At 36.5% G+C, this 12,778-nt stretch overlaps 1 pseudogene; it reads right to left on the bottom strand.

Annotated features, from left to right (window-relative positions):
- Window positions 1-2,108: 2,108 nt before the first annotated feature.
- Window positions 2,109-9,373, bottom strand: LOC149264474 (phospholipase A1-Igamma1, chloroplastic-like; annotated as a pseudogene).
- Between the last annotated feature and the right edge of the window lie 3,405 nt (window positions 9,374-12,778).

Here is a 12,778-nt window from a genome sequence, read left to right on the forward strand (position 1 = left end):
AATCAACATACTTAATTAAACAATAGTAGCAACAATTAATTAACATAATTAATTAATAGCAGTAGCAACATAGTTATTTTAATTTTACCAAACATAACCTTAGTCAACAGTTAAATTTTAATGCCTTACTTAAAACATTATCGATTTACTAGGGGCATTACAATTACAATGAAATTCTATATATGGTTGACTACCCATCTAATTTGCACTTCAATTCCCCATATTAGAGCATAGTTTCTTGACTTGTGAAATGTTCATTATTTTAGTTTATTAAATAATGACATTTAATTTCTATGTGCATTACAATGAAATTCTATATATGGTTGACTACCCATCTAATTTTCACTTCAATTCCCCATATTAGAGCATAGTTTAGCGATCGTATGACTTGTGAAAGGAACCCACATCATTATTTCTTTTTTATATGCTCTTGAAACCAATTGATCCATTATTCAAATTATGATATTTGACTGATTATCCATCGAAAAATTCTCATAGTAACATTGAGGCCAAAGAGAAATATGCACTATGACAAATTGCCAAATTGTTTAAAAGCAAGCACAAACAGAAATCTGAAAGGCATATGTCAAGCTCTACACATAAACATGTCAATATCTAGGACCCCATATTTCAAGTGAATAGCATTCAAATTATAATTTTAATTTCCATGGAGCTTTCTACACATTCGAAAAGATTGAGGTATAGTTGCATATTTCAAATGAATAGCATTCAAACTGTAATTTTAATTTCCATGGAGCTTTCTACACATTTGAAAAGATTGAGGTATAGTTGCTTTTCAATATGAACCACAGGTTGTGCAATCAGAAATTTAACAACCCCTTAAAAAACACCAATTAACAATGAAAACACTTACAATGTGATCCATATGAGCATGGGAGATGAAGAGGATGTCTTGGGCATTATGAAATGTTTGATTTAAGTCATTTACTTATAAAGGTTCCATAATCTTAATAAAGAGCATTTTCATAAATCCTTTGGAGTGAAGTGTTTTGCATTACCTTCACTTTGAACATATACTGGTTGGAATCTCCGTGAAACATAACATATGATAAAAAGGAAACATGATAAAAAGGAAACATAACATATGATGAAAAAGAAACACCAAAATTACATAAAATTTTGACTTCTTTCTTCTATGCTGTTGTTTCTTATGCCATTGGAATCTTCGTGAAACATAACATATGATAAAAAGGAAACCCCACATATGATAAAAAGGAAGCATAACATATGATAAAAAGGAAACACCAGTAAAAGAAACAAAATTGCATAAAATTTTGACTTCTTTCTTCTATGCTATTGTTTCTTATACCATTGCCTTACAGCGTTTCCTTACATGTGGTGCAAATGCTAGTAATACTTCACCTCCTAAAAAACAAATTTCTATAAAACTATATTATTTTAATTATATTTACACCAAAAATATAAAAATTAACTTATATAAAAATAGTTAAATATTTTAATTTAAAAAAATAAATAAACATTTTATTTTTTCCTCATCGCTAATATACCATATATATTATTAACATTATACAATATGTGTCATTAACATCCTACAATAATAAGTTGATTGGTCTCATCACTATCTCTTTTCCAAATTTTCCATTTTGGTACACCCAACTTTGTTCCGTAAACTTCAACATATATAAATAAAAAATATCCTCGTTATATTTTGTTTTGAAGCATTCCTGACGTGGCACTTATGTAGTTGCAACAGGGTTCCAGTCTTGTTATCGACTTGACGACTGTGTTCAATATATCTATCAATAGATGTCTAGGATATGTGTAGTTGCAACAGAGTTCAGTGTTGTTATCGACTTGACGACTGTGTTCAATATATCCAATCAATAGATGTCTAGGTTCTAGAGCTTGAGAAATGTTTTTCCAATTGTTCCCCATATGGATTCTATTGATAAAATTCTACTATGGGATATAGACCTAATGTCTTAAGGTCTTAACCTATTAAGCATTTTGAAATTTGTTGACAAATATTGATAAAATTCTACTATGTGATATAGACCTAATGTCTTAAGGTCTTAACCTATTAAGCATTTTGAAATTTGTTGAAGAATATTTTCATTTTATTTATTTTCAAACATCAAAACATCTATTTTGATATCATATACTTCCAAATCATTCTAACACTTACAGCACAGGGTTCTCATTATATGGTTGTTTAGTTTATTTCGCTGACTTGATCACGTATTTATCCCTTCCTACTTTACTATTTACACAATTCCCTTTTGAACTAATACACACTCAAATTCAAGAGAGAGAGATCAGCTTCTGCGTTAGAAAACCTTTTTTTTTTAACTTCAACCATAATCGCGCTAAATAAACTCTGTGACACTACACTGCAGAAGCCCGATGGCCAATATTAATGGTGACGCCGTGGACCCCTTTAATGTGATCGAGTGACTCGTGGTGATCTGTATGCGACTCTTCGATGATTCTGCTTCTCTCCGGCTGAACCCACCGACCCTCGGAGTTCTTGATCAATCCTTTGTTAGAGTCTTGTTTCCAGAAGGGAGGAACTAGGTAGTCCTCCTTCAAGAAATCGCACGCCTTATTCACTAGAGCTAGATCGCGGCGAGAAGACAGATAGAAGCACTGCCCTCGCCCATGGTATCCGTCCAGCAGGTGGAGATAAGCCTCCAGATTATGAAAGCACGACGGATCATTCGTGGGTTTCAGGAAGGGAGAATGCATGTGATCAAGAGCCAGCTCCACCCCAGCGTGACAGTAACTCCACGGAAGCTTATGGATCCACCGCTTCATCATCTGCAACTTTTTTTTGAACAAAATCCCGGGGACCTTCGGCACACTGTCGTGTACATTCACCACTCTCTGAAACTTGATTCCCAGCGCCTCGCATCGAACCTTGAATGCTGCGTTGCCCACCCTCGGCCCTGCGAACGAGAACACCGTTGTCGGAATCGATTCCACCTGATCGCCGTTCCCCGAGCAGTTCAACCCCAACTCTGCGATATCGTATGTGCTAAGCATCGCGAGCGCGCTCCCCAGGCTGTGGCCCGTGATCGTTATGCTCAACTTCTCGCCCTTGTATTTCTGCAGTGGACGCCTCAACTCCACAAGGACTTGATCCCGTGCGCTGCTTTTACAAAACCGGCAGTCGTGTTCCCTGGCCGTATACAGATTCAGGAATCCCGCCTCCACCTTCACGTCAGGATGCGGATGTACGTTGTTCAATTCCGCGGGTCTCAGATAATCCATGAGGTTCGCGATCCACTCCAGATTCGTCACTGTTCCTCTCCACGCGATTACGATATCTCGCCGCCTGAGCCTCTTGATCTCGTCCTTGTCCATCGCCATGGCTATGAAGCCGATCCAGTTGGCATGAGTACTCCACGTCTTCTGCACTTGAGGCTTTTGGAAAACCGCAGGGAGATTGATGTTGGAAGTGGCATAGATGTTGGAAATTTCAGGTGATTTCAAACTCAAAAGACCAGAGAACAATGCTCTGATACCACTGTTGGGAATTTTTCTGCTAAAATTCCAAAAACAAAATCACAGAACAAAGAACGACGCTCTGTTTCAAACACAAGATCTTTAACACAGGGGAAACTTAAAAATTTATTTGTAGCGGACAGAGTTTACACACACCAAAGAACTTGTATTCATTAACTAAAAACTGCTGGTACAACAAAACATCTTCCTCTTAACAGAGGGATTACACCAGGAACACTTCAGTTCCAGTTTCCAGTAAAACACTCACTGTCTCTCCTGAGAAATACTCTGTCTCAGCTTTTTATATTAACACACTGCTGTGAAGAATTACATACATTCACTGCTTACTCATATGCTGCTGCATATTTCGTTTCAACAACAACAAAAACTCTCTGCACTGTTGTGCATTAACAAGAGAACTCAGTCTCTACTTACAAACTGACACACTGCTGTGTAAAATAAAATTTCTTACATTCACTGCTGTGTGAAAAACATTTTGGCTTCGCACTGCTGTGCGTTTCATTTCACTGCATTCTCAAACACTGGGCATTTACGCTCTGCTGCGTTTTGCCCTCTTTTCATCACCACAAAAACATTTGCGGTTCTGCACACTGCTGCGTGCTTCCTTTGCAAGTTCACAACTTCTACACTGCTGCGTGTCTCATTACATTTTTATCTCTCAACAGAGAGACATTATCTCTGCACTCGCACTGCTGTGCTTCTTCTTGGCGCTACACATATTTTTACATTACTTGCAAGTTTATATCAAAAAACATAACAATGCATTCTCCTATGCCATACTCCCGTAATTAAAACTTCACCAACATTTACCAACCCCGTAGTAAATTTCATTAAATTACTTTGCTGACAAAACCGGCGGTCAACAGGAATTCACTTCACGTCAAGTTCATGAATTACTCCATGGTGCAGGTCTGTACGCAACCGTTGATTTCATCGGACGGTTGTCAAACCATATCGCGCGGCTGCTGCCATAACCATTGAATTATGCGATTTGTTTGACAGAAGGTGCGATCTGCGATGGCTCAGGTCGCATCGCATCGCGAAGAGCTTAACGCACAGAGGTTTGAATTTGCGATCTGCGATCGCATCGTCATCGTCGCAGCGTAGGGGACAAGGAGCGGAGGGGGGCAGCGATCTGCGATGGATCACATCGCAAGTGGAAAACTGATTGTTTTGCAGACGCTGTTGCTGTTCAACTGTTTCTGCAGTTGAAATTACATTCCAACACTCCCCTTTAATTTCAACTACTGGGTTATCAATCATACCCAAACATTTCCTCAAAAAGTTCAAACTGTTACAGGCTCCCCCTAACTGTATTCATCGTCTCCTTTTGGCAGAGTCTTCTAAAAGAAACTTAGATCAGCTGGAGAGCTCGAAGGACTTTCGGACTGTATTTCCTTCCTTCTCCATACTTGTGTAACTTTCTTCTTTTGCGTGGGTCTAACTTGCATAGGAGCCCATGTTAAGTTACAATCACGTCCTATATGCCCAATGTTATGACACTTGAAACATTCTACATTGTTCATGAATAAAATTTCATGATTTCTTCCTGTAAAATTGTTTCTTGGAGGTTGTGGGAGACCATAACATCTATCTCTATGAAATGCTCTACAGTCTTTTGCCATATGACCAAAGTTTGAGCAAGAATAACAATAACCAAAAAATGAATTTTGGTACCTGGTAGATGGTGGTTTCCTTGATGTACTTCTGAAGCTTTTCTGCATTGAGATCCTTTGATAATAACCATTGCCTCTTGCCTCTTTGACATCTTCAACATTTCTTTTTGGAGCTGGTTTTCTACTTGGAGCATGATTTCTTCTATTGTAGCCTTGATTTTTCTCCTTGCCTTTGCTAGAACTAGGAGCATCACAATTTCTTTCTGGCTTCTTCACATCTTTCTTGCTTAAAGCATTTTTGATGCGGGAGCATCCAGCCCAAAAAGGAAATTATTGTAAATAATAGACATAGGGTTCATACAGTTGTGGAATTAGTTTAATATTTAGGCTTTTATTAGATATTTTCAAAATAAATAAATAAAACTAGGAGAGCTTTTAGGCACAAAAGGAATGGATATGGACCATTAAGTGATAAGGAAAGTTTTTCTATTTTAGAACAAGGGAAAAAGACAGAATAAAGCTGAAGGGATGCTTTTGCCATATGTATGCATTGCATGAGCTTTAGTTGAGTGATTTTAGGATTTTTAGATCATGCTAAGTTTAATAAATTAGGAAGCCTCAAAGGCATTGAGGTGTGTGAGGAGTGAGTGTGAGGAGTGAGCAAGGGTTCTCCTTGGGAGCCTTCGGGCAGTTTGTAAAAGGGCCATCGATTTGCCTATCTGGCCATGAATAGAACTTTTTTGAATTCTTGTTTTATGTATATATGAGTATGTTAATTCAGTTCTGTATGAACATGATTGCCGTAATGAATTATGAGATATGGTTCTGTGCATGATGGCAGAAATCGATGTTATATAATGTGAAATTGCATGGGTGGCTAATGGTTCCTATTTGTTTTCTCATGCGCACATGCTGTGGAATGATTCTTGAAATAGTTGCCTTTCGTTTGATGCATACTGGCTTAAAGTCACAGTTATGCGTAGGCTCTGGTTTTTTAAGAATTCCTGAATTGTAGATTGAGATTCTCAACGGACAGATGGTGCTATTTTTCCAACACGAAATTACTGTGTGTGAATTACAAAGTTTCGAAATTGAAAGCAATTATATATGACCTGTGACAAAAGTATACAGACAGCGTCGTCAGTTCGAAAGGTAGGAGCGATTGATACATATATACGAGTTGTCCATGGTAATTTGGTGTCGTATCTACATACGAGCATGTGTGTAGAATAAGGGACGGCCATAACCAGCGCCTTATCAAAGCAAGACGAGGTAATATAGGTTGAACGCATGAAATGTTAGATGATGACGGGTTTCAACAGTTAATTAAGGTGAATGTACACAGCTATTATTCCTTGAAGATCTGCGCCCATACCAAAGAGAGACAGCGGATGGTGTAAGTGGAAGTATATATATTGTATGCATTTGAAGGTTCATTACTCATAGGCCTGTTGCATGTTTAAATTGCCGAGGAGGCGGTATTGTTATAAAAAGGTTCTATAAACCGGTTGAGCGTGTGCTCAATTTACAAACCGTGACTGCTCTATATATATATATGACTTCCGTTGCGTAGGTGGGCTGAAGGCGTGGTAGCCAGCAATGTTTTCGGCCGAGATGTGTAACGCTATATGATATAGCGTAGATATATATATATATATATAATATATATATATACATATATTGTGTGTATGTTCGCCTATTGGATATCGCTGTTAAGACTTTGCCAAAAAGCCACTGGTTGCAATAAGCAGATGAAGTTTAAAGGTAAGGCGCACTCTTTGATTGAGTCCAACCCATATATATTTTGAGATTGCTTATGGGAATGTCCAAAGTCTTTAAGTTGTGAATTGGATTTAATTCCAAGCATGGGTTTTGTAAATCATGAGATTACAACGCCATGAAACAAGTTTTTATATGCATGGTGATCAGAGGATCCTGGTAGAAGCGGCCTGGGAGCAGCCTGGGCTGCATCAATTTTCATTCTTGTTTGAGGGTTCACCTACATACCCGAGTCCTGATTTATCAAATGGAGATCTGTGATAGCTGAGCATGTCATCCAACGCTTGAGAGCTTTTCATGATTTTGTTCATCCCTTCAACCTTTTTCCTGAGAAGGACAATCTCTTATTCCAATCTTTCACACTCATTATTCTTCTTTGTAAGTTGTTCCTCAGTTTCTTCCTTGTTACGAGTAGCTTCAGCTGCTACTATTTTAAGGGAGATGATATCTGACTTCATTTTGGAGATTTCTTCATTCTTTGCTAGACTGCTCTCCATTTTCTTTTCAGCGCCTTGTGCCTGCTTCCTGGCTTATTGTAATTCAGACTTGAGGGAGGAGACCTCTACCTTGTACTGTCCAATCTCTTCTACAAGTTTGTTCACTCTCTTGTGCCTTTGTTCAAGTTGACTTGACAAGGTATCTTCCTTCTTCTTTGCTTTATTCAATTGATTTGTCATGGATATGACTTCTTCATGATGCTTCTTTTTGCTTTGATCAATTTCCTTCTTAAGCTTGGCAAGCTCTTCATCCCTTTCTTGTACTTGAAGCTTGATGAGGTCAACCTTCTCATTTTCAGCTTCTATGATGGGTTCAAAATTTCCTTCTTGACTGATGGTCATGGTCAGTGCTCCTTTTGTATGAAGGTCATGAAGTTTGTCCCATATATCCTTTGCTGATGAATATTTTCCTAGATTTTTCTTTACAGAATCAGGCAGCCCATCTAAGATTATCTTTGCTGCTTTTGCATTGTACTCCTTGGATTCTCTATCCTTCCTGCTATCATCAATCACTGATTCCCAGATTTCAATCCCTTGAGACTGCAAGACAATGCTCATTTTTACTTCCCATATATAAAAGTTCTCATTAAACCTTGAAGCCTCAAATAGAATGCTTTCAAGTTGATTATCTTCTATTTTAGTAGTAGAGGAAGACACATGCTTAGGAGGATTGGAGACTTTCTTCTTTGACCTTGCCATTCTTAACTATACTTCAAATACCTGACCATGTATTTAAAATAACTGACTATTTCTTCAACAGTAACTCAAAAAAAACTTTGAGAAATACCTGGATTTTTTTTTTGCCTAAGACTTCACTCTGCTGGAGAAGTTGCTGCAACAAAAGAACCTTCCTTCAGCTTCTTTGACACTTTCAAAGAGCCTGTACTGGCTCTGATACCAGTCGGAAATTTCAGGTGATTTCAAACTCAAAAGACCAGAGAACAATGCTCTGATACCACTGTTGGGAATTTTTCTGCTAAAATTCCAAAAACAAAATCACAGAACAGAGAACGATGCTCTATTTCAAACACAGGATCTTTAACACAGCGGAAACTTAAAAATTTATTTACACACACCAAAGAACTTGTATTCATTAACTAAAAACTGCTGGTACAACAAAACATCTTTCTCTTAACAGAGGGATTACACCAGAAACACTTCAGTTCCAGTTTCCAGTAAAACACTCACTGTCTCTCCTGAGAAATACTGTCTCAGCTTTTTATATTAACACACTGCTTTGAAGAATTACATACATTCACTGCTTACTCATATGCTGCTGCATATTTCGTTTCAACAACAACAAAAGCTCTCTGCACTGCTTGTGCATTAACAAGAGAACTCAGTCTCTACTTACAAACTTAGACATTGATGTGTAAAATAAAATTTCTTACATAGAGACACTTGGTCACTTCGTAGCCGTAATCGGACATCCCAACGGCATGGAAGAGCTGTCAGAAATGATACTTGCAGCTACCACAGTATTTGGAGAAGGGGTCGAAGTGGAAAGCTTCATAACAAGCCCGCGCGAACTCTCCATACCTGATGATTTCCTTTCGCAATACGCCGTCCATGGGATCAAGCAGTCCTTCCCAGTTGTGGGCCCCCTGGATCTCCCCCCATATATCTGCCAGTTTCGACGCGTTAGAGATCTTTGTCTCGTTTTTCTCTTCGATGTGTGGTGCGTCCAGCGTGGTTGTGAGGGACTCAACTGCCCCACTTCTGATGGGCAGCGCCCTTCTTTTGATGGCTGTCGGGTCGCGACGACAACAAGTCTGCTTCCTGAAACGATTAACCGGATGCTGGTAACGCAAAACTAGCGTATGCAGGGTGTCCGCGGAGTGCGATGGATAAAGTTGGGTATGGCAGCATAACATTCCAAGATTCGAAACCTTAGAAATCCCGGAAGCGGAAGGTAAAGCCGCAAGGAAAGAGCTTGTAAGCAATGCTGGGGAATTCATGAGCAGCAGCAGAAAAGAAAACCCAGGAATGGAATGGGAGGACAGGGTTGAGCAACCAGCTTATTTATTCTACACATCGCCGCGTTGGGATGTTGATTTCTAAACACGAGATTTGCGTGTATGTCAACACTTAACCAGTTCATTTCTAAACACGAGATTTGCGTGTATGTCAAAACTTAAGCAGTTCGGGTCATCGTATATCGTTTTGATTTGTCCTAGAATTTCATCTACTTTTGATTTCTCCTCACCTGGAATCTCATCTACTTTTGACCATCCTCCTCTACAAATGATTTCGCCTGGAATCTCATCTACTTTTGACCATCCTCCTATACATTACGCGGCATCAAGCAGCGTATCTCTGTCAGGCCGGCCAACAAATTACCCTTAAAACGCAAGCGCTTGTAAAGTAAATTCTCACCTTGGCGTCCCAAATTTACGTAGTAGGTTAACAAAAGGTATTTACTTGAGGTGTATATTATTTGGTTGGTTTGGATTTCAATTGGGAGTTAAGAATGAAATTACCAGTGGAAAATTAGAATTCAACAAAATCCTCATATATTTTAAATTATATCAGTGAACTTTGAAATTGAAATTGATGATTATTTTACCATAAAAGTTAATTAATCGGTTCACCGCAATTCAATCGACACGTCGCGCACGAATATATTTCACATCTCTTTCAAAGGATCCGGTCGGTTCTGGCTATCAGATTTGTCCAACCTACCCGTCCTTACTATGTGGACACTGTAGCCCATGAAATCTCATTATATGATTTTTCTGAAATCAAAAATATAGAAAATAAAATGTATACCATATCTAGAAGTTTAAAGGTGAACGTGGACTCTCCCACAAAGCCTAATGGACTTTTTTTTGAAATAATTAAAATTTTAAAATTCTAAATCTTTTTACTTAAAAATTTTTAAATCTTTGAAACAGAGTAGTAAAATAAAATTTTACCCATCAAATAGAACTTAGTATCATAAAATAAAATTTTACTGATCAAATAAAATTTAGTATTATAAATAAAATCTTACTGACCAAATAAAACTTAGTATCATAAAATAAAATCTTACCGACCAAGGAAAACTTAATATGTTTTTTTAACCTATCTTATTGATTACCCATTATATAATAAAAAACCTATTTACATATTAAAATTTTTATTATAAAATAAGAATAAATCTTTATAAATCTTATTCTATATATTTTTAATAAATATATTATTTTTAATAATAATAATAATTTAAAATAAAATTATGACGCGTTGTGCAGACTATTATGCTCTTCTCTTCTGTGGCTTGGCACTTATATAAAAACCAACATTTGGTTTGCAAGGGGTAGCTCAAGTGGCAATGGCCGTGGAAATGAAGTCTCACAAAACCGAAGATCTTGGGTTCAATTCTTGTACTACCTTCCCCACAAATAATTATAAATTTTAAAAAATTAATTAAAATAATTAATAAAAAAAATTCAAATTAAAATTTTAAAAAATTAATTAAATATATTTAATAAAAAAATTTCAAATAATATAATATTTAAATTGTATCATTAAAAAGCGTAATATTGATGCATTTTTTTAAATAATTAAATTTTAAAAAAATAATTGAATATATTTAATAAAACATTTCAAACAATATAATATTTAAATTTATCATAAAAAAGCGTAATATTGATGCATTTTTTTTAAATAATTAAAATTTAAAAAAACTAATTAAATATATTTAATAAAAAAATTCAAACAATATAATATTTAAATTGTATCATAAAAAAATTATTGATGATGATGATGATGGTTAACGTCCGCTGAGACCAAATAATGATCTATCGGACCTAAAAAGACAAATTATTTATTTTGATTTAAGATTTTATTCCTATGCTCAAAAAGCTTGGAGAGAAGCCTCCCGAGTTCACTATAATTTTGGCATTGTAAAAGGCTAGGAAGGTCAGTATTGTAACAAAGGTTGTGAAATTGAGATCTAATGTGGTTGTATGCAGGGCACTCTAAGAGGAAGTGGTTTTCATCCTCGATGCTCCTATTCTCACAAATATGGCAGATCCTTTCTATCCATGGCGTTTTAGGAACTGCCCAACGGCCAGTTTCACTATGGAGCTCATGAGAATTCGTTCTAATCTTTGCTATATTAATTTTCTTCTTTGAGCTAGTTAAAATAGAGATATACTTTTGATCTTCAAGGGTGGGGTTGATGACCCTCTTATAATAACTTAATTTTCTTTTAGACGCTAAATCTTTCTCACACCACAATTTTTCTTTGAACTTAGAAGTAACAATATCTTTAATGTTATTTATGTTTTGCAAAGCATCATTCTCATTGATCTCCCAATAGTTTAACCAGACCCTTGTGTCCTTATGCCATCCTCGGTTAAGCCTTAGGTGGTTTTGGCTGGAATTTAAAGCTAGCTTAGGAAGTCTATGATTGTCCATGTTATTGAGCTTGTGCTTGTACACCAGAAACCTGAGCATAGCTAGGCCCTCAATAGGAGAAAGACCTGCTTCTATAAGGAGAATAGGATAGGGTGTATTACTTTTAATTTTCAGGTTATAAATTATAAAACGCTTCTGGATTTGCTCAATCTTTCTCCATGATTCTCTGGAGATGCTGCAACCCCAAACTTCACAGCCATATAAGATAACAGGAATGACTAAAGTTTCAAAGAGGAACTTCTTTTTATCCCACATTACGAGGTTTTCAGTTTTACAATTATTTTCAAGACCAAAATAAGCTTTCCATCCCCCGTTGATCCTTTTCTCAATGCTATGGTTCCAGTTGAGCTTGTGATGGATATCAATTCCTAGGTACTTGTAAGAATACACTTCCTCCAAGTTATTATTGTCATACATAAAATTAGCGCAAGTGTCCTTCTTGGATTTGATAACATAACTTTTGTTTTGTCAGTGTTAACAGTCATACCCATGGTAGAGCAGAAATCCTTAAGAAGCTTGAGTTGTTTATCAAGATCAGAAGGGCACCTTGCCAAAAGAACAATATCGTCAGCGTAGAGAAGAAGGATAACGACTATCCCAGCTAAGATTGTGCCACCACATCGTGCTTCTTCTAAATAACCTTCAAGCTTATCGATGTAAATGCCAAATAGGGTAGGGGAGAGGGGGCAACCTTGTATCAATTAAATATTATATCAATTAAATATTGTATAATATTTGAAATTAAATATTGTATAATTGATATAATATTTAATTTTTTCTAATATTATTTAAATTAAAATTCTAAAATTTTGGATTTAAGACCTCTGTAGTTTATATTTTTTGAATTAGAAGCCGGAGAACAGTATTAACCATTTCTTTAATCAATATTCCATCGTCAGGACAAACTTGAATGGAGAAAGAAAAAGAGTTTTAATGAGAGTTTAAATAGTTTTTAATAGAGATATGTCTGCTAGTATA

This window comes from Pinus tabuliformis, chromosome 6 (genome assembly GCF_031772625.1).
Source record: "Pinus tabuliformis cultivar Carrire ecotype Pingquan chromosome 6, CPIR1, whole genome shotgun sequence".
Taxonomy (NCBI): Eukaryota; Viridiplantae; Streptophyta; class Pinopsida; order Pinales; family Pinaceae; genus Pinus; species Pinus tabuliformis.